Genomic DNA, 23,932 nt, shown 5'->3' with positions numbered 1-23,932 from the left:
TGTCTCCCACCTCTTCAGGACTGGTAAGTACGGCTCTCCCTCCCTCAGGGGTTTGAGCAGCTGGACATTCCCTGGGAGGTCGATTCGGGGCCATCTCATCTCCTTCTCTTCTCTCCCACGTCCCTATCTTCAAAAATAGAGGCGGTGCGTGGAAGGAAAGGTGCGCTAAAAAGTCCCCTGCCCTCCCCCCCATCCTCTGGGGAGAGCTCTGATGCAGAGTCGGGCCTTGCTGCGGCTGGTGACCCCTGCTGTGAACTATCAGACAAGGCTGACAATGACCATTTGGACAGCGAGGATGATTGCCCGTCCGGGCGCGACAAATCGCTTGTTGGAGCACTTATCACAGCTGTGTGTGATACCCTGAAGATCCAGGAGCCAGCGGATCCCTCTGCTGATGTATCGGTCCCTTTTGGGTCCTGCAAACCAGCACGTTCACCTAAGGTGACCCATATTTGACTTATTTGGACCAAAGGACCTTTTTCGGTCCCCAAAAACATGGCGGCGCATTACCCCTTTGAGGAAAGCCTTCTCAAGAAGTGGTCGGCTCCTCCGGTCATGGACCCCTCAGTATCTAGGTTAAATAAAGTAACCACGATCCCGGTAGAGGGGACTCCTGCATTCAAGGATCCCACAGACAGGAAGGACGAGGCAGTGGCTTGTTCCTTGTTTACGGTTGTAGGGTCAGCCGTGCGACCTGTACTGGCATCTGCACTGGTGTCGCAGACACTGACTGAGTGGGCAAAACGTTTGCACCGCGAATTTGGGGGCGCGACAGGCCTTGCCTGTCTGCGTGGAACTAGCGCACCAACTAGTGCAAGGCCTGAAGTACGTTTGTGACGCAGCCCTGGATACTCTCCCTCTGTTATCCAGGGCTTCAGTGTCAGCTGTGGAGCTGAGGCGCCTGATTTGGTTAAAATGCTGGTCTGCTGACCAGACATCCAAGAAAGCCCTGACGTATCTTCCCTTCCTTAGTGACCGGCTCTTTGGAGTTTTTTGTTGGATGACATTCTTAAAATGCCACGGGTGGTAAGAGTACACTACTCCCACAGGCCAGGAAGGCTAAGGAGCCACGCCGCAGGCAAGGGCCCTCCTTTTTTTTTTTTTTTCTGCTCACAAGCGGCTTTTTCGTCCGCCCGGTGCTTCGACAAAATGTTCCCAGCCCAACAGGACTTCCACGGACAGCCAGAAGCGTCCCTGGAACCGCAAGCCTGCGAACAAAAGTGCTACCGCATGAAGGTTTGCCCCCACCCACATCTCAGTTGGGGGGTCGCCTTCGGGAGTTTGCAGCCCGGTGGACCTCCCGGTTATCTGACCAATGGGTCTACGATCTGATTTCCACAGGCTACAAGATTGTTTGGCGGCCGAGAAACTGATTCTTCCCCTCCAGTATACCCGCATTCCCCGATTCGCCGGGAGGCACTGTCTGGGGTGGTGAGGGACTTGCTGAATCAGGGGGTGATTGTACTAGTTCCGTAATCGGAACGCTTCCAGGCATTCTACTCAAATCTGTTTGTGGTTCCCAAGAAGGAAGGGGTATGTCTAATCTTGGACTTAAAAGCCCTCAATCACTTTGTAAAAGTGCAGAGGTTCAGAATGGAATCAGTTAGCTCAGTAGTCGCTGCACTCCATCAAGGGGACTCCCTGGCATCCTTGGACATCCACGATGCATACCCGCATATAGCCATATGCCTTCGGCATCAAAAATGTCTGTGTTTGGCAGTCGGGGAAGCAAACTACCAGTTTGTGGCTCTCCCTTTTGGCCTGGCATCAGCTCCCGAGTCTTTACCAAAGTACTGGCTCCAGTGTTGGCGTTGTCGCGACAACACGGGATCGTGATCGTGGGTTACCTAGATGATCTCCTCCTGAGAGCATCTTCCGCCTCAGAATTAGAGGAGGATGTGGTGATCACCATGCAGACCCTGCAAGAATTTGGGTGGCTGTTGAACCTTAAGTAGTCAGTGATTGTGCCGACCCAGTGTCTGCAGTACCTAGGTTTTACTATTGGACTCCAGGGAAGCGGGGGTCTTTCTCCCTTCAGACAAATTGCAGTCTCTCAGATCTACGGTCAAACTACTGATGAACCGCAAGTGGTCATCGCTCCGCTTTTTCATTCGAGTACTGGGGCTCATGGTAGCACCTTATGCCCAATTTCACACCAGAGTCCTGCAGAAGGAGATATTGACAAAATGGGACAAATCTCCGTTGTCCCTGGATCTGCAGATCCAGGTGAGTCGGCCAGTCAGGGACTCCCTGATCTGGTGGTTGAGGTCCCCCCTGGTGATTCAGTCCAGAAAATCGTTCCTGCCTCTGAAATGGACAGTGATCACTACGGACGCCAGTCTATCCGGCTGGGGTGGAGTGATGGGGATTCAGTTAACTCAGGGCCTCTGGTCAGCGGAAGAATCCAAGTGTTTTTTTTTTTTTTTTTTTTTATATTCAGGATCCTGCTGTTTCTTCAGCAAGGTGTAGACCAGAAGTTGGCGTTGAGCACCATCAAGTGGCAAATTTCAGCTCTGGCTGCCTTTTTTTCCTGCGACCCCCCCCCCCCCCCCCCCCGGCGTCTCATTCATTAGTAACTACCTTTGTTCAGGGGGTACGACATGTAGTCCCTCTGGTGCGTCCTCCGTTACCTCCGCGGGATTTCAACCTGGTGTTGTCGCTTCAAATGCCACCGTTTGAGAATATCAGGGAGATTCCCTTGTTGACCCTTTCACAGAAGGTGGTTTTCCTAGTGGCCATAACATCGGCCAGGAGGGTTTCGGAATTGGCGGCCTTGTCCTGCAATTCGCCTTATCTGGTCATCCACAGGGATAAGGTGGTGTTGCGTCAGCAACCGTCCTGTCTACTGAAGGTGGTCTCGGCCTTTCATATAAATGAGGACATTGTATTACCATCGTGTTGTCCTAAGCCGAAGCACCCCACAGAGGTTGCCCTTCACGCTCTCCGCTGGGTAGGGCACTAAAAGTGTATTTGTTTGCCACAGCTCTCTTTTGGAAGTCAGACTTGCTGTTAGTTTCGGTGGCTGGTCCAAAGAAGGGTATGGTGGTGTCGCCTGCCACCATTTCTAGGTGTATCAGACAGATTGTGGTACAAGCCTACACCTTGAAGGGGCAGGAGCCCACCTTTCCGGTCACGCCCCACTCTACAAGAGCAATCGAAACGTCTTGGGCCTTCGGAGACCGAGCGTATGTCGCTCAGGGGTGTAAGGCGGCGACCTGGTCGTCTGCCCATACATTTACCAAGTTCTACACGGTAGACGTCAGTGCATCGGCTGATGCCTGTTTTGGCCACTAAGATTTGCAGGCGGCCGTGTAGTTGAAATTGAGATTTTTTTTTTCCTGGTTTTTCTATTAAAAACGCAGTACTGTTTGTTAATGCAATGTTGCATTACTTGCGCATAAAGTTGCGGTGTTGGGGATCTCTACTGTTGAGCATACCGGGTTATATAGCGGTGTGTTTTTCCACACACTGCTGTGTGTGGGTTTTTTATTTATTTATTTTTTTATTTTTCTGTGGTGTGAGGGGGTTCGCTCGGTAGCGGGTGTGTGTGACCCCCTGGATGGGTTCACAACACAAAGTCAGGCACAGCAGACAGCGGTGTAGGTTCAAAAAACAAAAGATCCGGTTTATTTAGGCTACATGCAGTGATACATATAACAGCCAAACAAAATAAAACAAGAAAATAAATCCTGGTCAGCTTGACCTCTAACTACACACGTAGACTCCCTGTCTAACAACTGGGTGCAGCCTTGTGCTGCCCCAGTCCCTGTCTCTATTGTAGGGGTTTGCCACACAGGCGTTAACTCACCGCACAGAACAGATCTCAGACTCCCCAGTCTATACACACAAAACTGGTTCCAGGATGGAGCATCTCCCTATGCATGCTGGGGTTTTTTGTAGAGCTCTTAATGAGCCCACTTACTACAGCTGGGCTCATTAACTCTTCCCCTCTAATTGTAAAAGTCTGCATAAAGCCTGAATCTAGGACACACATATTTCCCATCCTGAATACAACCAGGTGATTTTACCTGCGTGCTGCCACAGTGGGTTTAGTTTCACTAGTTCCCACTTGCCATGGTGGATGAATTTTTAATGCTGTTTTTTCCCACCCCTCATTTGGCACTGTTTGGGGACGTCCCATTTAGTTAGAGAGGAGCTGTGTCGGTCGATGAATATAAGAGAAAATAGGATTTTTGTGCTCACCGTAAAATCCTTTTCTCTGTAATTCACTAGCACCCACCCCTCTTTTTCTCTACGTTATACTGCTTGTTGACGTACTGAGTCTGCTGGGGCAGCAGGGAGAGTTGTTGGCACAGGGTCCGTCCCCTGGGCGGTTCTGACATTTCTGTGTATTGTTACAATTTTGCCTAGTTCTCCTAGTGGCAGGCTAACAAACCCATTTGGTTACAGAGAGTAGCTGTGTCGGTCGGTGAATTACAGAGAAAAGGATTTTACAGTGAGTACAAAAATCCTTTTTTATTTTTTTGCATTTTAACCACTTGCTGACCACGTGTGTGTGTGTGTATATGTATGTATGTATGTGTATATATATATATATATATATATATATATATATATATATATATATATATATATATATATATATATATTTATATTATACAGAATGGCATGTCTGGGCAAAGTGATGTACCCGTACGTTACTTTGATTTTCCCGCTGCAAGCTCCATGACCGTGCCCATGGGACCGACAGACTCTATGACCGCTGGTATACCCGTGATTGTGTCATGGAGCTTAAGAACGGGGAGATGCCGATGTAAACAGCATCTCCCCTTTCTGCCTATTGACGGGACACTGATCGTCTTCTCCCTGTCATCTGGAGCAGCGATCAGTGTCGTGTCACTGCTAGCCCACCCCTCAGACCGTTTTGAAACACTTCCCCCAGGACACACTTAACCCCTCCCAGACCCCTAGTGGTTATCTTCACTGACAGTGACATTTGTACAGTAATCAATTCAGTTTTATAGCATTGATCGCTGTATTAATGCCAATGGTAACAACAGTGTGTCAAAATTGTCTGTGTCCGCAATAATGTAGCAGTCACAATAAAAATCGCTGATCGTCGCCATTACTAGTAAAAAAATTTCATTAGGGCTGTTGCTGATTAAAATTTACGTGTTTGATTTAATTGATTTTCTCTTATCGTCTTCCAGGACAGCCTCTGAAACATAGGGCTCCTCCCTCCGGGGCAGGAAACGCATTCACCCAAAAGGTGGTCCTCCAGGCCTTCCCCTTCAGTTTTTGTGTTTCCTGCCGGACGGGAAGGTAGCATGTGAGGAACCTGGGTAGCTCCAGGTTCCAGGACTGTCCTAGGAAGGAGCCTCTGAAGTACCTTCTCCTCTGCCCAAGGTGCCCCTCTGTCTAGGTGCAGTGAAGAGAGGGCTGCTTAGACCCCCGCTGTCTATAAGCTCGGAGAGAGTTGGACCTCTAAAAAGCGTAGGATTCCCTACCTTCTTTTTTACTCAGTCCGGTCGGTGGTATCGGAAAGGAATGAACAGTGTCCACGAGGCATGCGGGACATCCATTCTGGGTATGGTTACGAACGCGCGTCCAAGGAAGGGCTTCCGCGTTCCAACGAACGGAAGTGACGCTGCTTCCGGCGGAACTGCTTATTTAGAGGGCGCTAGGAAATGAAGGTTCCAGTTTCCAAGCGCAGCGGTGTGGTTTGGTGGGCGTCCGGAGCCTGTGTGGATCCAGCAGAGGCTGTGACAGACACTGAGGAGCCATGGAGGGCACTGCAGCAGTTTAGGCGTCGACTCCGGTTCTTCTGGCACCGGCACCTCTCAGGTAAACGTGGTAAGGGCAAACCTTGGCTTGCTCTGGGAGGGAATAAGGTCCTTGTGGCCATGGCCTTTGCCTGGGTGGGGTACCACAGGTGAAGGGCTGGGCACTTCTCTCCTTCCCCCGTGTACAGGGGTACCAACGGTTGGGGGTAGGCTTTCATGGTGGTTTTCTGTCTTTTCTTTTGCTTTCAGGGTAAAGCACAGGACAGAGCTCAGATACAGCCTCCAAGGAGAAAGTGTGCTGTCTGTGGGACAAAACTCTGGCCCAATTGGGAGAAGCCAGTTTGCCCTGAATGTGTCAGTAATATATCTAAGCATGACTCCATAACTGAGTGTCAGAAGATTCTTAGGTCAGTTAAAGACAAGATTGTATCCACATTCAAATCATTTAGAGGAATAATGGATAGGATGCAGGGTCCCTCGGTGCCCTTATCTAGGGCGGCAAGTTTACCTTCCCTGTCTGAGCCCAGTCAGGAGGATAGGGAAGACAGGGAGAGGGAGCCCAGGTCGCTGGCCTCTGCCCAGGTAGACTCAGGGTCTGACTTTGAGTTAGAGGAAGATTACTCCAGAGGGTCCAGGTACAAATTAACATTGGATGATGTGGGGGTTCTGTTAAAAGCTATCTATGACACCCTAGAGATCAGAGATGAGTCGGTACAGCTTTCTAAGCATGACCTCATGTATCAGGGGGTGTCTGCTCAGAAAACCAGAATTTTCCCTGTGCACAAATCTCTAGTGGAAGTGATCTTGCTGGAGTGGGAGCCCCCTGAGAGGAGAGCGTTCCTTTTTTTTTTTTTCTTTATGGATTGCAGGTTATACAGAAGTAAACTGTAAAAGAAACAATAGACACCCAGTCTTCTCATTACATCGATTAATACATTCAGTACATGTTGGTGAGCGTTTGGTAGCGTATCATATTACAGCAGTATCAGACCTAGAGTAACTAAGGCCCTAACGCCCACTGTCTTCTTTGGTTCTCCCGCTTAATACTCTCTTTTATATTAATGCGGCTCCTGGAGTGGTCCCCCCTGGGCCGACCCAGAGGGGTCTTCGTTAACGGCTTGGGATCACTCGCAGAATGGAAAGCCCAGTCGGGCCACTCCCACTGCCAACAGTCTTTAGGAAGAAAACTGGGTAAATAGTTTGATAAGGCCCTTGCAATCACTAGTTATTTTTAGCAGGATTGGGGGGTGAGGGAATGGAAGGGGGGCGGGGGGTAGGGAGGCAAAGGATTAGAAAGAAAAGGGGGGGTAAATTAGGTCAAAAGGTAGAAAGGGAATAAAGAGGGTGGGGTGGACCAGAACGATCCTCAGGTGGAGGGAAAGACTGGGGGGACCCCGGTGGTGTGCCCAGACCAGGACTGCTGCTCTGTTCTCTTGCCAAGGTTCACAAATAAGTTCTGTATGCATCGGAATACCTAAACAGGCTCCAAGGCATTCATCGAGCGGTGTGTTCCTCCTCTCTATCACCCAGGGATGATGTAAGCTGTTCCATTCGATAGATGTCACAAACTCTTGCAAACCATTGAGATACTGTCGGGACGGCCTGCTGCTTCCACATAGTAGGTATACATGCCCTGGCTGTGTTCAGGAGGTGTTTTAAAAGTGACTTACGAAATCTCTTACCCGAAAGTGGAGCCAGGTTAAGAAAGATCGCCGCTGGATTATCCCTAAGATGAATAACCGTGAGGTCAAGTATAATCTTGATAACTTGCCCCCAGAAATGGGACAATTGCGGGCATTCCCAAAATACATGGAGCAGCGTACCCACGTGTGCTCCGCATCTCCAACACTCTGGACTGTGCCCAGGGAACATGGCTGCTAGGACTGTGGGAGTCCTGTACCAGCGAGTCAAAATCTTATATGTGATTTCCTGGTATTTGCTGCACAAAGTAGACTTGTGTGCAAAAAGAAGCACCCGAGTCTTTTGTTCCGTCGAAAACCTGACATCAAGGTCCCTCTCCCATTTTCCTATAAACGGCGGGCCCCCCTGAGATAGAAGATCCATTAAAATCAAATACGATTGGTAAAGAGACCCACGGATCGGCCCCTCACCCAGGCACAGGTCTTCGAATGGTGTTAAGGGTCTGCGAAAGTTCTCGCTGTTGGGCAAGGACTTCAAAAAGTGAGCGAGCTGGGCCAGCTTCCACCTGCCCATGGCAGTGTTCCCCAACGGCTCATATATAGTCAGGACATTCTTCCATGCCCTCAGGCCCAAAAAGTGGGAAGCTCTTATCAGATCTTGGTCTGGATTGGGGCGAAAGGACCTGTCTACCGTACCCGGCTCAAAGTGCGGGTGTCTAATGATTGGAGTCATGGGTGAGGGAAAGCTGAGCACCCCCGCCAGTGAGAAGTATCTGGCTATCTCCCGCAGCGTAGGCTCAATAAGGGGGTGCGCCAGCATTACCCCTGTAGAGCCAGGCCCACTCCAGGGTAATCTCTCAATCGGGAAGGGTACGGATTCTCGCTCAAGACGAACCCACAGCTTGTCCCCCAAGTGCCTGCACCAGTCAACCGTCCTGTTCATATGGACCGCTGTATAGTACCAAGCCGGGTCTGGGAGTCCAATCCCTCCCCTGTGTTTCAGTCTAAGCAGTAAGTTTCGGCTGAGCCTCGGGGGCTTGCCTTGCCATACATATCTGATAAAGACGGATCGTAGGGCCTTGAAGAATGACTGGGGAATCCGTACTGGCAAGGCCTGCATAAGGTACAGAAGTCGCGGCATTACATTAATTTTGAGCATATTACATCTTCCGAACCAGGAGGTTGCCAAGTGTGACCATCTCTCCAGGTCCGAGGTAAAGGTTTTCAGGAGGGGCTGGAAATTCAGTTGGAAAACAAGCTGCGGGTCTGGGGGTATCCTAGTCCCCAGGTATTGTATGGCCTGAGGTGCCCAGTGAAAGGGGAAGTTTTTGCTCATACGCGTCTGAACGTTGGGAGGTATGGAGAAATTAAGTCCCTCTGATTTCTGCAAATTGATTTTAAAGTCAGAGCTCCATATCGTCTTATTTCTGATAGCAGATTAGGTAACGTGGTGTGCGGCTCTGAGACATAAAACAGGAGATCATCAGCGAAGGCAGCGACCTTGTGGTGATATGTCGGGGTTTCTAATCCCTTGATGTCGGCGTTAAGTCTGATGTGATGGAGTAGGGGCTCAAAAGATAGTATAAATAGGAGGGGGTACAAAGGACATCCCTCCCTCGTCCCATTGCCAATAGAAAAGTGAGACGAGGCAATCCCGTTGACCCTGACCACCGCTGTTGGTGAGAAATATAGAGCCGTTATCCATGAGATCATGGGAGGAGGGACCCCCAGGCGTCGTAGGGTGGCCAGCAGAAAGGGCCAGCTCACCCTGTCAAACGCCTTTTCGGCGTCAACCGATAGCAGCATAAGCGGAACCTTAAGGCGCCTGGCCCGTTCTACAACATTCACAGTCCTTGTGGTACTGTCTCTGGCTTCCCTGTTACGAATAAACCCCACCTGATCTAGGGGTATCAGGCGTTAAAGAATAGGTGCCAGTCGTTCAGCCAATATTTTAGTGTCCTTCCCTGGTTTGGGTATGACAGAAATGCTTGCCTGCAAAAGCTCTGGTGGGATAGGCCGGCCCTCCAATATGGTATTAAAGGCAGAGACAAAGGGTGTAGTCAACAAGGAGAGAAATGTCTTATAGTAAGGGACCGTGAACCCATCTGGGCCAGGCGTCTTGCCCCTGGGCGAGTCCTTCAGGGCAGCTGACAGTTCCTCCAGTGAGATTGGTTGTGAGAGAGACTCCATCTCCTCCGGTGTAAGGGAGGGGAGGTTTGCTGAAGTCAGATACGCTTCTATGGCGGTTGATTGGACCTGAATGGTGTCCACTGACGCCTGAGGGTGCAGGTTGTAAAGGGCCTCATAGAAAGAGCGTAAGCATTCCGCTATGTCCCTGGAATCATGAATTTTGGCGCCCATGGGGGAGCATATGGCCGGGATGAAAGATGCGTTCCGTTGGGCTCGTAGGGCATTCGCCAAGGACCTACTGCATTTGTCCCCATACTCCTAGTACGTTCTACGTACCCACATGAGTCTGTTTTTCGATTGAAAGAGGGAGAATTCTCTAATTTGCTCCCGAAGCTCTTTCACTTCTGTATCCAGCGTGGCAGTCGGCAGAGATTTGTGCCGCTGCTCGCACGCATGTAGTTAAGATATAAGATCAGAGAGAGCTTTGGCTCTAGCAACCTTGAGTCTGTGCCCATGCTTAATAAGAATGCCCCTAATGTAACATTTATGGGCAGCCCAGACCGTAAGAGGGTTGGGGACTGAGTCCTGATTGTTCTCAAAGAAGCCTTTTATTTCCTGGAGCAAATCTGAGCGGGTTTCTGTGTCCTTCAAAAGAGACTCATTTAGTCAACACCACGATTGGCCTCGCGATTCCAGTTGAAGCTTCAGCGCCAAGGAAACCGGCGCATGGTCGGACAGAGCAATATGTCCAATCTGAGCATCAGAAACCAGCGGTAGGGCGCTGTGGGCTACCAAGAACAGGTCTATGCGTGATTAGGAGCCGTGAACAGCAGAGAAGAAAGAGTAGTCTCTTTCCTGCGGGTGGAGGGTGCGCCAGACGTCTAACAATTGGTGAGAGTGGATTAGATTTTTTTATTTGGGTACGAGTTCGCACAGAGCAGAGGCGCCCGTCGATGAGTCTCTGTGGGGGTCTAAGGTAAGGTTAAAATCGCCCCTGACAATCAGGGTGCCCTCCAAGAACGCAGCCAGGGCAGAAAGGCACGCTTCCAGAGCAGGCAGCTGGCCAACATTTGGCATGTATAGGTTAGCAAGGGTAAAGGTTTGCGAGTACAGTGTACCCTTAAGGAAGAGGTATCTCCCTTCACTATCAGTCTGAATGTCCAACAGCTTCCATGGCAAGTTTTTAGCTAGGAGGATACACACTCCCTTCGATTTTTGATGCAGAAGAGGTGCAGCCGTGGTATCAGTCCTGAAATGGGTCTCCTGCAGGAAAGCCACCTGGGGCTTCAACCGCCACAGCTCCGTTAGGCAGCTGGACCTTTTTTCAGGTATATTTAGCCCCTTAATATTCCAGGAGACCAGCTTCAGGGCCATAGCAACCTCTGTACCAGTCTTGGGCCCACCACCAGGGTCCCAAAGTAGGGGAGAGTCAAAGGTAAAGGGAAAGATGGGACAAAGATGACGGTCAGGGCGAGACTAGGAGGCCCAACTTAAAAAGGGAAGGGACAGGGGTGGAAGTAAAGGCGGATCGGAGAAATTCGAAAAAGGTCCTATCGGAGAAAGCCTGCTGGCTAAGGCAGTTGGGGGTACCCCTCCAGTAGCCCCTGGTCTCTGCAGCCACATAGGGGCCTGCAGGGGGTGTCTTCAGCAACCCTACGGCAACTCAACAACACTCAACAAAAATAAAGGATTGTAACATATCTTCACTTCAGTTTGTAGTAAATCATGGAGAACATTAAAACAAAATAAGAGCAATTAACCATAATAAACATTACAGTGCAGAGTATACAAGTCCCCACATCACCCAGGTTCCTATTCCCCCCCCCCCCCCCTCAATCCCCTCCTCACCCTGAAGAGGAGGAGATAAAAAAAAAAGGGGGGGGCACCCCCACTCAATCAGGTTCACAGGTCTCGTGACGGTTCCGGGTGGTATTCCGCCTCTTCTAGAGGTCCTCGGGTGGGCGGCCATTCCGCGACACTCAGTTCTTTAGGTGGCAAGACAGTGGGGGGGGGGGGGGAGGCACTCCGAAGGTGGTCAGTCAGTATGGGCAATATTCCTACAAAGGTTGCTGTCCCACTGATGGTGTCCTAGTGGGCCCGTGAACTGACAGCTACACAAAAGTCATAGGCAGTCGTCTCTAGGCCAGGCCCTCGGCTAGGTGCTAGTCTGGTCGGGCCCCTTGGTCTTCACCCCCCCCCCTCCCCCCAGGATCCACCGCGGTGAACTCTGGCAAGGATGGGACCGGGTGGCTCTCAGGTATAGTATCAAACAAAAAACCATGTTCTCCAGACATCTAATTATGGGGGAAGCACTACTCACTCATGGTTCATGATCTTGAGGTGCTTGCGATCTCCGGCGGGGGGGTTGGCGGTTTCTCCTCGATCTCTGTGGTCTGGCCGGTGGGTCGAACTCGCCGGCTGGAGTGCTTTGGGGGACAACAAACGCCAGCCAATCAGGTATAGCGATCGGTGGTAGACCCAGCGTGTCCAAGAAAGATGGAACCTCCGAGGGGTGTCGTAGTGTAACGGGCATGCCATTCTTGCGCACTATGAGGTGGAATGGGTGACCCCACTTGTAGGGTATCCTCTGTTCATTTAACTTCTCCAGGAGGGGCCGCAGGCAGCGTCTCATCTGTAGGGTCCTCCGAGAGACGTCCGGCAGTAGAGTAATCTGTGCTCCGTCAAAGTCTATGCTGCCTTTGCGCCACGCTGCCTGTAGAACATCCTTTTTCACGGAATAGCTATGGAGGCAGCACAGAACGTCACGTGGCCTGCCCTTGGTGGGGCCTCTGGGTCCCATGGTCCTGTGGACTCTGTCAATGATGATCTCTGTATCAGCAGGGCAGTCTAAGCAAGCATTAAAGATGGGTGTGACCATTACTTTAAGGTCAGCTTGACCAGAAGCTTCAGGCAGGTCTCTGATCCTAATATTGCGCCTGCGATTTTCAAGGTCGTCTACCAGCAAATGCAGCTGTGCGACTCTGTCGGTCAGGGTGTCTTGCGTGCCTTTCAAGCCAGTCAAATCGGTGTTCAATGATGTCGCATCATTTTTTTTGTAAATTTATGTTTATTGAAGATTTTTAAACACACATATAACATACAAACATACAAAAGGAACCCCAAAACAAAACCCCCAAACCCCCACCCCCCCACCCAACAAACTCCTCCTTGTGCAGCCCTCCGCTCAACTTCTTAGCTCATTTTATGAACACAACCGTATCTCCCATACAACAAAAATGACTCATACCGTAACTGATGATTTGAATACCCAGAATGAAGATGTAGACCAACCCAAATATAGCAGCACACGCCCCGCCCCTCCCCCACCCCTCAGGGAGTGCACCTCCCGCCTAGCAATTCACAGTATCTGCAGCATCAAGCCAGCATCTCCACACCCTCTCAAACTTAGTAGGACACCCTCTACTGAGATAAGTGGCTTTGTATAACGGCAAAGCTTTATTAATTAAACCCTTCCAGTAGGAAATCGTTGGAGGTGCAGGTTTCTTCCAGCATAACAGGATAGCTTTACGTGCATAAAATAACGCCAGAGAAATCAGAGTCCTCTGCGCCTTTCGAGGTGCCAACTCCTCCACCAGCCCGAGCAAACACGTCGCGACCGTGACCGGAATCGGCACCGAAAGTACAGACTGTAAGACCTGCGTTACACCCTTCCAGAACTCAACAATCTGTGGACACAGCCAAAACACATGATCAAAGTCAGCTCGGTCAGCTGTGCAACGCCAACATCCCTCCGCATCCGTACCATAAATTCTGGCCAGTCTAGCCGGGGTGTAATATATTCTATGCAGTAATTTAAACTGAATAAGTCTGTCCCTAGCCGAGACTAGGGTCTGAAACGGGTAGCCCCACATGTCATCCCAATCCTCCCCGTCAAAGTCAGGTACCAAGGCACTCCAGATGTCTCTACATTTTTGGATAGGCTTTGGTCTGTCATGGAACAACAGTCTGTACACTACGGAAAGAGGCTTTTTCAGGTCCTCCGTCTGCAGCGTCTTCTCCAGAGGCGACACTCCCATCTCCACAGCCCCAGTACCGAACTGAGAGAGAAAAGCGTGCCGCAACTGCAGGTATCGAAAGAAATACCAATTTGGAAGATCATATTGAACCTTAAGCTGATCAAACGTTAAAAGTTTCCCCCGTCCTACCACATGGTTCAATTGTTTAACACCAACTTTGGCCCATATAACCGGATCTGGGATTTCTCCAAAGTGCGGCAATTTAGGATTAAACCACAGAGGAGTGTCAGGAGACCAACTCCCCTCTGGTTGTTTCAGCAAGGCCTGCACCTTGTCTCAGGCCCGTATTGTTGCTCGCATCGAGGCCGTCAGCTCCAATGACGCCTTCGGACCTCTATACACCAAATAAGACAAGCTTTCGTACGAGCCCAACAGAGCCGCCTCCAGTGCATTTGCCGAATCCCCGTCCTCCCGCGTCAGCCAGCGGCCAGCAACCACCATTTGCCCAGCTAGATAATATTTAAAAAGATCCGGCAGTGCCAAACCACCCTGACCCCATGGCTCCTGCAAAACCCTAAGGCTTATTCTGGGGTGTGTAGCTGCCCATAAAAAGGAGCCAAAAAGACTGTTGACCCGCCGAAAAAACGAACAGGGAACCCAAATTGGGGAATTACGCAGAAAATAGAGAAATACTGGCAAAACCTTAATTTTAAGCAAATTAACCCTACCAATGAGGGACAGTGGCAGATGCTTCCAAGCTTCCAACTGAACCTTAGCCTTGGTCAACAAGGGGGAGAGATTCAGAGACATATAATCGCCCACTCTCGTGAAACTCTCACTCCCAAGTACTTAAATTCCTGCACCCAGGCAATGGGAACTCTCGTGGTCGCCAACGCTCGCGCCCCCCCATCTATATCCATCAAGTTGGACTTCTCCCAATTAACCCGGAGTCCAGAGAACTCAGCAAATTTGTCGAGTACCCCGAACACTGCCTCCAAGGAGGGCCCTGCGTCCTTCAAAAAGAGGAGCATGTCATCCGCATAGAGCGCAATGCACTCCCTAATACCCCCCACCTCTAGAGCACCCACCCCAGGCGATTGCCGCAAGGCTATAGCCAGTGGTTCTATAGCCAATGCAAACAAAAATGGGGATAGTGGACACCCCTGACGCGTGCCCCTATTGACGCTAAACTGAGGCGAGACTGAATTAGCTATTTTAATACCCGCCTGTGGCGAACTATACAACAAAGTAATCCAGGTGACATAGATCTCCCCAAAGCCCATGCTCCGCAGAACCCTCAACAGGTATTGCCAGTCCACCGAATCAAAGGCCTTGGCCATATCCAGGGAAACCACTACTCTAGATCCTTTTTCAGTGGGTGCAATTTGTAGGTGGGTAAACAATCTGCGTAAATTAGTGTCAGACTTCTGCGGTATGAACCCCGTCTGGTCAATATCTACCAAAGTCGTGATAACCTTAGAGAGTCTTGTAGCCAGCACCTTCGTGAGAATTTTTAAATCTTGGTTCAGCAATGAAATTGGTCTATACGAAGAGCACTCAAGAGGGTCCTTGCCTGGCTTTGGTAGCAGGATCACCTGCGCCTCCAGCAGAGATGCTGGGAGACACCTGTGTTCCAAGCAGTAGTCATATAATTGTTTAAGTCTAGGAACCAATGCTTCCATATGCTGTCTATACCACTCAATGCAGAAGCCGTCCGACCCAGGGGATTTACGGGCAGGAAAGGACCTAATAGCCCTTTCAATTTCTTCCGTCGTGATATCAGCCTCCAGATAATCCCTATCCGGCTCGGTCAGCCTCGGGATCTGCAAAGATGTCAACACCCCGTCCAACTCCGTTGCGTCATAAGTCGGTATGGGTGCGTATAACGTCTTGTAGTATTCCACAAATGCGTCCAGTATGTCTGTTGGGGTCGTCAGTAGGTCACCCTGAGCATTTTTTATACAAGGGATATTAGTTGGGACCCATTGCTCCGCCACCAGCATGGCTAACAGTTTACCATTCTTGTCCCCTTGTTCAAAAATTGATTCCGCCATTTTCGTCCTAGATGTGTGTGTCAGGTCAGAATAATGGAGTGCTAACACACGCCTTGCCTCCAACAGGCTACCATAAGTGACATCAGACTGATTAGTCGCGTAGTCCATGGCACACACCCTCTCCCTGTCCTGTAGTTCTTGCTCAACCTGATTATGGGACCTACGGGCCTGTTTAATGGCAGAAATATAGTGCCCCCGCATACAAGCTTTAAAGGCGTCCCACACAACATCGGTGTCCGCAGACCCCTCGTTGTCTTCCCAGTACTGCACCAAAAGTGGTGCCACTTGAGAGGACACCTCTTCCACCTCCAACCACCCCGGGTTTAATTTCCACCCCCTCCCCACAGGACCTAAGTTGGATCCAATGTGAATTGACAGGGGAGAATGGTCCGAAATACCACCCGCCAAATATTTTGCCCCCCCTACCACCTGTAGCATGGATGCATTGGCAAATGCCAAATCAATTCTCGAGGAGGATTTATGAGTTTTAGAGAGATGGGAATAACCTCTGGTGACAGGGTTTTTCCAACGCCATATTTCCGTCAAGGAGGCAGCCGCCGCCCAGGCAGACAGATCCGCCGAGGCCACCTTAGATGCGTTGGACGAATCCAAAGCCGTAGATAGAATAGCATTAAAGTCCCCGGCTATAAGGAGAGGGAGATGCACGTAGGGCGCCAATTTACCCAATAAATCATACAGAATTTGGATCTGAAATGGGGGTGGAACATAAACATTCACTAGCACCATCCTAGACCCCCCAATGTCAGCTACCAACACCAAAAACCTGCCACCCGGGTCCGAGATCACATGGTGAATGGTGCACGGCACCGCCTTACTAATCAAAATAGACACTCCCCTGGAATAGGTAGAGTAAGTAGCGTGTAGTGCCCTCTGTACCCAGGCTCTACGTAAGGCCAATACCCTGCTCCCATCCAGATGCGTCTCCTGCAAGAACACCACATGCGGGCCGATAGTCTTAAGATACTGAAACATTAAAGCTCTTCGGAATTTATCATTAAGACCTCTAACATTCCACGAAACTATATTAAACCTGGAACCCGGCATCATTCCCCAAATAAATCATGAAACGGTAGATGAAATGCATATGATACCTGTGACACATACAGTTGAAACTAAAAGCACACATAACATTGAGCATAGAATTAGACAATATACCTTGGAGGGCTGCACCTAACAAATCTCCCTCCCTTTGAACCCCATAAACACCCTGCTGTCGTGTAACAACACAAAAAAACTCGTACACGCAGCCTATCCCCAAACCAAGTTCAAAAACAGTCCTTGAAGGCATGGCCTCGATGGGTCAAAAATGGACCCCTAGACCGTAGAACAAAAACCGCGAACCAAAAAAGGGGTTCACGTGTAGACAAACAGTACAAAAAAACCTGGACATAGTGTTCATGTGCCTGGAACTCCTGCTCCGCCGACCTCCCGACAATCCGTTGGCAAGAATATCGGGACAACCCTTTCCTCCACCAATCCCCTGGTCCAGACGGGAGCAACAACGAAAGAGGAGGTTGTATAGTCAATCTTGACAGAGGGCCTCACCCGAGGCAGGGAACCCGCAGGAGACCATATAGGAAAAGCGGACATCAACCGCCCCCACCCACCCCCCACCCCCCACCAAAAAGAAGAAAAAGTCAAGCTCTTGGCAGGATAACCAAAAAAAAATCGCTGGAGGGGGCTCCATCTTCAGAAAAACAGGCCACCCCTCAACTTGGCAGCAACCACAAACGGCAAAAAAAAAAAAAAAAAAAAAAAAAAAAAAAATTAAGAAAGGGAAGAAAAAAGGGGGGGAAGACCGGTGGGTGTAGGCAGCCCAACCTTGGCAATCAAGAGCACCTCAACAGGGCATTTACAGCGACTGTAGCCATTGATCAGCCTCCGCAGGCGACTCAAAGAATTTCACCGATCCTCCGTGTTGCACCCGCAGTCGGCTGGGATAAAGCATTGAATACTTCAGCTCACGCTCCCGCAACCTTCTTCTGATATCTGTAAATGTCTTGCGACGTCGCTGCAGATCAGCTGAGAAGTCAGGATACAGGTGCACCGTCTTGTTCTGGAAAGGTAGGTTCTGATGTTTACGAGCCTCCCGCAGGATCCGGTCCCGGTCCCGAAAATTGAGAAAGCGTACAAGGAATGGTCTAGGGGGGGCCCCCGGAGGACCCCGACCGGTCGGGACCCTGTGGGCCCTCTCCACCACATACGTCGGGGGCACATCCGTCAAATGTAGCAAGGATTTGAAGAAATCTTCAGCAAACTCAGCCGGACGGTCTCCCTCAGCTCCCTCCGGTAGGCCCAGTACCCGGACGTTGTTTCTCCGCAAACGGTTTTCGGCGTCATCCGACTTGGCCACCAGATTCTGGACCGTTCTCTGCAGTGCTTGAATGGCCTCATCATGCCGGTGAGTAGTGTCTTCCGTCGCGGAAATGCGCGTTTCAGCTTCTGAGAGCCTGCCCCGGAATTTGTCAAAATCAGCTCTTATAAGGTTGCATTCCTCCGCTAGGTGATCTATGCGTACCAGCAAAGAAGTCCTACTCTGTTCAATTGCCGCAAGAATAACTGTGGTATCATTAGCTGGCGGCACCGTGGGAGCAGATGAATTAGCCTCCTGTGGGGCCGCCTGCTCCATATCCGCCATTAAAGCCTTGAATTGATTCAAAAGGTCACTGGGATTCTGAACAGGCTGAAGCTGTGCTTTCTTGGCCACAGACTTCCCCTTGGAGGGCATGGAGAGGAGGCAACAGGCCAGCCGGCCTGAGGTGAGCTTGTGTGCAGCAGAGAGGGTGCGCCCCTTTAAGGATACTCAGACACAGGGATACAGGTAAGGATGATTGGTACAACTAGCAACACAGTTCTGGGAGCTCTCAGGAACCTCTCACTGCCAGCAATAGGATGATAGAACATGCAAAGAGATGTGCCATGCACTGAGGAGTGGAGGAGTAGCCCTTTAAAAGTCTCAGTTCATGTGCCCAGCAAGAAGAGCAACCGGGGAGGACACTAGGGCAGTCACCCACTCTCCCACACCTCTCCCCACCGCTCCTGTGCAAACACTGTATCCCCAACACAGCACTCACCGCCCCAGCAGGGATAGTAAAGGGCCTCCTGACAGCCTGTAGTCTTCCCACCAGCGGATACACCGCAGCGCGGCCGAGGGCGGCAGAAAGTGTCCCTGTAGCAGTAGCTGGCAGCAGGGCCCGAGGGTCTGGTTCCGGATCGCGTCTCCGCCGTTCCTCTCTCCCGCGGAGCCGAACGACCGCTCCGAATACTCTGCTGCGGCCGGTCCGGAGGCTCCACAGGCCGCAAGATGGCGGCCGGATCCCGCGAGGCGACTAGGCCGCAAGCCACGGAGCCGCCAAAAGCACCGATCGCGGCCCCAAAATTCTGCTCCGCCACTCCGCGGGGTGTCCGGAATGCAGGGGATATCGTGTGGTTCCCCCCCAAAGTCGAGCCGGCGTAGGATGGGAAAGGATTTAGTTCAGGATGGCAGGAGCTCCAGCACACCACGTCCTGCTCGGTCTACATCCGGCCACGCCCCCCCAATGATGTCGCATCATTCACTAAGGTTGCTACTCGGGTGTTCGTGGCCGCTACCTCCCGCTTAACTCCCGCTATCTCATTCCTCAGTGTTGTCTCAATCCTGGCCGCCATGCAGCTAAAGTCCTCCTTTGTGTGAAGATTTTGCAGCAGAGTCCAAGCTGTACTGTCTCCCAGGAGAGTGGGTGGATGAAACATCTGCGCTCCCCCTGTGTGCTGCAGATGCTGGCTGGCTGCGTGGCTCCATAATGGGGGAGCTGCTGTGGGATGGCCCCTGTGAGTGCTGTGGCCCGCGGGGAAACCCATGGCGGTAGGCCGCTGTGCTCTAAGCTGCCCAGGGATGCCAGGGACAGCGAGCGGGGAAGGCATGGAGATAGGTCGCTGGGCGGGGAGAACGGAGGCAGGTCGTGAGTGTGCTGTGCCCCTCTCTCACCTTCTCTGCAGCGCTGGGCTGGACGCGCAGGAGGCCTGAGGCTGTAGCGGTACGAGGTATTTGTCCATACCGCCGTTAGATGCGTATCCGCCGGTACGGCTGCCTGTCATCAGCATGCTGTGAGGCCAGGGGTGCTGAAATGTGCGGCTAGACTGCAGTGTAGGGCTACAGAGGGGTCACGGACCGGGAGCTCTCAAGATGTGCGTCCTCACTCCTCTTTGCCGAAACCACGCCCCTCTTGGAGACCGTTCTTTTTGAGCAGTCTCAAGCGAAGATTTCCCTTCGAGAAGGATGCAGCCCAGCCTTGGAACAAGGTTCCTATGTTGGATGAGCCACTAGCTAAGGTCTCCAAGAAGACTGATTTGGCCTTCGATGACCTAGGATCCCTTAGGGACCCAATGGACAAGAGGGGTGATGTGTTGTGGAAGAGGGCTTGGGATGCTTCCTCTATTACACTCAAGCCTGCCCTTGCAGCCACCTTTGTGGCTAGAAATTTGGAGTGCTGGTTAACCCAGTTACAGACACATATTTCTGCAGGCACGTCCCGACAGCAGCTGTTAAAGACCTTTCCCTTATTGTTAAAGGCTGTTGGTTTCCTAGCCGATGCTTCTGCGGAGTCAGTTAAGCTTGCGGCTAGGTCTGCGGCTTTGGTTAACGTAGCAAAAAGGGCCGTATGACTAAAGGCCTGGTCGGGAGATGCAGCATCTAAGCTTAGGCTTTGTGGATTGCCTTTTTCAGGCGATCACCTTTTTGGTCCTGGTCTCCAGGAGGCCCTGGAACGTACCCAGGACAAAAAGAAAACTTTTCCTGAGAAAAAGAAGCTGCCTGAGAGCAGGCGTCTTTTTCGAGGCCTTAAGCAACAGTCCCAGCAGGAGAGAGAGGGTCAGCTTAAGAAGCACTGGTCGGGTCACAAGGAACGTGGCGGAGGAGGAATATTATTCAATTCTCCTCAATCCACCTCAAAATCCCAGTGACTCCTGTGTTCCAGTGGGAGGTAGGTTGGGGGACTTCCTCCCACAATGGATAAATGCAACTTCAAGTCTGTTTATATTAGAAATAATAAAAAACGGTTACAAGTTGGAGTTCAGTGCCATTCCCCAACCTACCTTCCTAGTAACGAAGAGACCGGGAGAAGGCATAGGCCCTGAGTCTGATGTTGGGAGAGCTGTTGGATCAACAGGTCATCAGCCGGGTACCGGAGGCAGAACACAGACGGGGGGTATATTTCCACGTGTTTGTGGTTCGAAAGCCATCGGCAAATTCAGGCTGATCCTCAACCTTCAGGTTTATCAGGTACAAACTGTTAAGGATGCAGTCGATTTTTACGATTACAAACCTCCTGTCTCCTGGATGCTTTATGGCAACAGTTGACCTCAGGGACGCATATTTGCATGTACCGATACACGAGGAATTCCAGAAATTCCTCAGGTTGGCTGTAAGGGTGAACTCGGAAATCCTCCTCTTCCACTTCAGGGCGCTTCCGTTTGGCCTGGCGTCTTCTCCCAGGATCTTTACGAAGGTCCTGGCAGAAGCTCTAGCTCCGCTATGTGTCAGGGCCATTACAGTGATCCCCTATTTTGATGATCTTCTGTTTGTCGCCCAGTCCTATCGGCAGCTAGAAGAGGATCTACAGGAGGCGCAACTCTTCCTGCGTTCTCTTGGTTGGCTGATCAAATCAGGTCAAGTCCTAGTTGATGCCAACCCAGGAAGTACTGTATATGGGTTACAGAATTTCCTTTGTGGAGGTGAAGGTGTTTCTCCCACTAGAGAAGGTAGGTCTGGCAGTAGCATGGCTTCAGACCAATCAGAAAGCCCAGGTCAGATGTCATGAGTGGTAGGCTTAATGACATGCTTTTTCCCAGCAGTCTCTTGGGCAAGGATCCACCAACGCCCACTGCATTATTGGGGTGGCAGTCAACTGAGTTTGGATCATCCCATACCAATACCCACAAGAGTCAAGAGGACTTTGTAATGGTGGCAAACCAGTCCCAACCTAGACAGGGGTCTGTTGTGGTTCAGACCAGCAGCTCTGGTGCTGACAACAGACGCCAGCTCGTTCGGCTGGGGTGCACACCTGGAGAAAGATCTGGCTTAAGGATCCTGGTCTCAGGCGGAAGCCAGATGGTCCCCGAATCAGAGGAAATTGCTGGCAAGATATAAGGGGACAACACCCCCAAGTAAGATCAGACAATGCAGCTGTTGTCGCTTATATAAACAAGCAGGGGGGACCAAGAGCCCTGCTTTGCAGAAGATGGCGGGAGAGATTTTCTCTTGGGCCGAGATGAATCTAGCATCACTATCAGCGTTCATCTAAAGGGGACTCCGAACTCGCTGGCGGACTTTCTCAGTCGCCAGCGTGTCAAACAGGAGGAATGGTCTCTCAACCAGGATGTGTTAGAGCAGGTGGTGAGGACTTGGGGCATACCAGAGATGGATTTGTTCGCTTCAGAAACCAACAAGAAGGTTGCTCAGTTCTTTTCCCTGCACTCTCAGGATCAAGCCAAAGGGATAGATGCCCCTCGCCAGTGCCTGGCACTTCGGCCTGTGCTATGCCTTTTCCCCAGTATGACTGGTGGCGGCAGTCCTTCAAAAATTTCAGACCCAGGCAACGGATCTCATCCTAATGGCTCCGTTTTGGCCAAGAAGGGCTTGGTTTGCAGTCCTACAGAAATTGGCAATATATCCTCTGATTCATCTTCTGAGGAGGGAGGATCTACTTACACAGGGTCCTATCCGGCTTCCTCAAATAGAGACCCTCTGGATTGCAGTGTGGTATCTGAAGAACAGCTGCTGAGGGCTCAAGGTTTTTCAAAAAGGGTCATTAAGACTCTTTTAGAATGCCGTTATCCAGTGACCAGGGCCATTTACACCAAGGTGTGGAAGAGGTTCAATTCCTAGCTGATGGAACAGGGCCAGAAAGATCCAGGTATTCCAGCAGTGCTGGACTTCTTCCAGGCAGGGGTGGAATTAGGGCTTTCTGTCAGCACCCTGAAGGTCCAGGCTGCCGCTTTAAGCGTCTTTCTTCAGGTCCCCCTGCAGCAAGATCATTTTGTAAAAAAAAAATTCTTTAAAGCCCTCTCCAGGTCCAGGCCTGTAAATATCAGAACCTGTCCCTCCTGCGACTTAACCTTGGTGCTTGATGCTCTCACAAGAAGTCCCTTCGAGCCTCTGGAGAAATCTGATGTTAAATGGGTTTCCCTAAAAACAGCCTTTTCGATTGCAATTACCTCAGCTAGGAGAGTGAGTTGCAGGCGTTCTCGATTAGAGAGCCTTTTTTGTTGATTTTTGGAGGATAGGGTTGTGCTCAAAACAGATCCTAGTTTCCTCCCCAAGGTTGCTTCTACTTTTCACAGAATGCAAGACATTATCCTGCCAACATTTTACTCCTCCTCAGAGGGTGATGAGGAAGGGGTGTTTAGTTTAGTTGATGTTAGGTGTAGCCTTTTAGTTTATTTATAAGTTGGCAAAGAATTCAGGAAGTCGGAATCTGTTTGTAAATTTTGCGGGGTCACGCAAAGGACTTAAGGCATCTAAATCCACCATCGCCAGATGGGTTAGAATGACGGTTTTAGAGGCATACAGGTTGGCAGAGAGGCATGCGCCTCTAGTTAAGGAACATTCAACTAGGGCGGTGTCGGCTTCGTGGGCAGAGAAGGCCGGTGCCACTCCAGAGGAGATCTTAAGAGCGGCGACGTGGTCCAGCTACTCCACGTTTGCAAAGCATTACCGATTGGACCTGGCTGCTGATAAGGATCAAGCATTTGGGAGAAAGCTCCTCCAGGCAGTGGTCCCGCCTTAGCAGAGTACGTTTCTTGCTTATCATCTCAGAGGCTGTCCTTGATGATAAGAGAAAACTGGAGTTAAACTTACCGGTAACTCTTTTTCTAGGAGCCTTCCAGAACAGCCTGGTTTCCCACCCAGAGTTTTTTGGTTGGAGTATAAGGATATATTCTAATGTTGTGCCAGCGTGTTATGTTTTTCAGAGCCTTTCGGCGGTTCATGTGGAAACTGAAGGGGAAGGCCTGGAGGACCGCCTTTTAACCTTTTTGGGTGAATGTGTTTCCTGTCCCGGAGGGAGGAGCCCTATGTCTCAGAGGCTGTCTTGGAAGACTCCTAGAAAAAGAGTTACCAGTAAGTCTAACTCCGTCTTTTTTTTAAGTTTTTTTTTATTAATTGACTAAATTCGATTAATTATAATGCACATACAGATCCAACTACTTTTGGTGTACTCATTTGATGGATGGTTGCGTTGAAGTTGCTATGGTGTATATTTCTTTAGGAAATCATTGAACCTCTGCTAGTTTGGACTTGAACTATGGACTGAGTATTTGGGAATACTAGCTGCTGATGATCTTGGGGTTTTATTTGAGGAGAGGCCCTCTAGTGGCCAATATTAGGT

At 50.6% G+C, this 23,932-nt stretch overlaps 1 protein-coding gene across 9 annotated transcripts in view; it reads left to right on the top strand.

The window, feature by feature from the left end:
- Positions 1-23,932, top strand: part of POLDIP3 (DNA polymerase delta interacting protein 3) — a 606,971-nt gene that overhangs the window by 17,698 nt on the left and 565,341 nt on the right. The window contains exon 2 of one of the 9 annotated variants that reach the window (XM_077452456.1): positions 23,517-23,664. The exons of 7 other annotated variants lie outside the window; for them this stretch is intronic. The gene's annotated coding sequence lies outside the window, so the exon portion shown is untranslated. Of the gene's footprint in view, positions 1-23,499; positions 23,665-23,932 lie in introns of all 9 variants that reach the window. One more of the 9 variants, XM_077452455.1, reaches the window with a different exon arrangement.

This window comes from Lithobates pipiens, unplaced genomic scaffold (genome assembly GCF_037356315.1).
Source record: "Lithobates pipiens isolate NorthernLeopardFrog02 unplaced genomic scaffold, aLitPip1_a1.2 Scaffold_23, whole genome shotgun sequence".
In the NCBI taxonomy this organism is placed as follows: Eukaryota; Metazoa; Chordata; class Amphibia; order Anura; family Ranidae; genus Lithobates; species Lithobates pipiens.
Note: the sequence above shows the minus strand (reverse complement) of the source record. Positions and strands in the feature narration are given on the sequence as shown.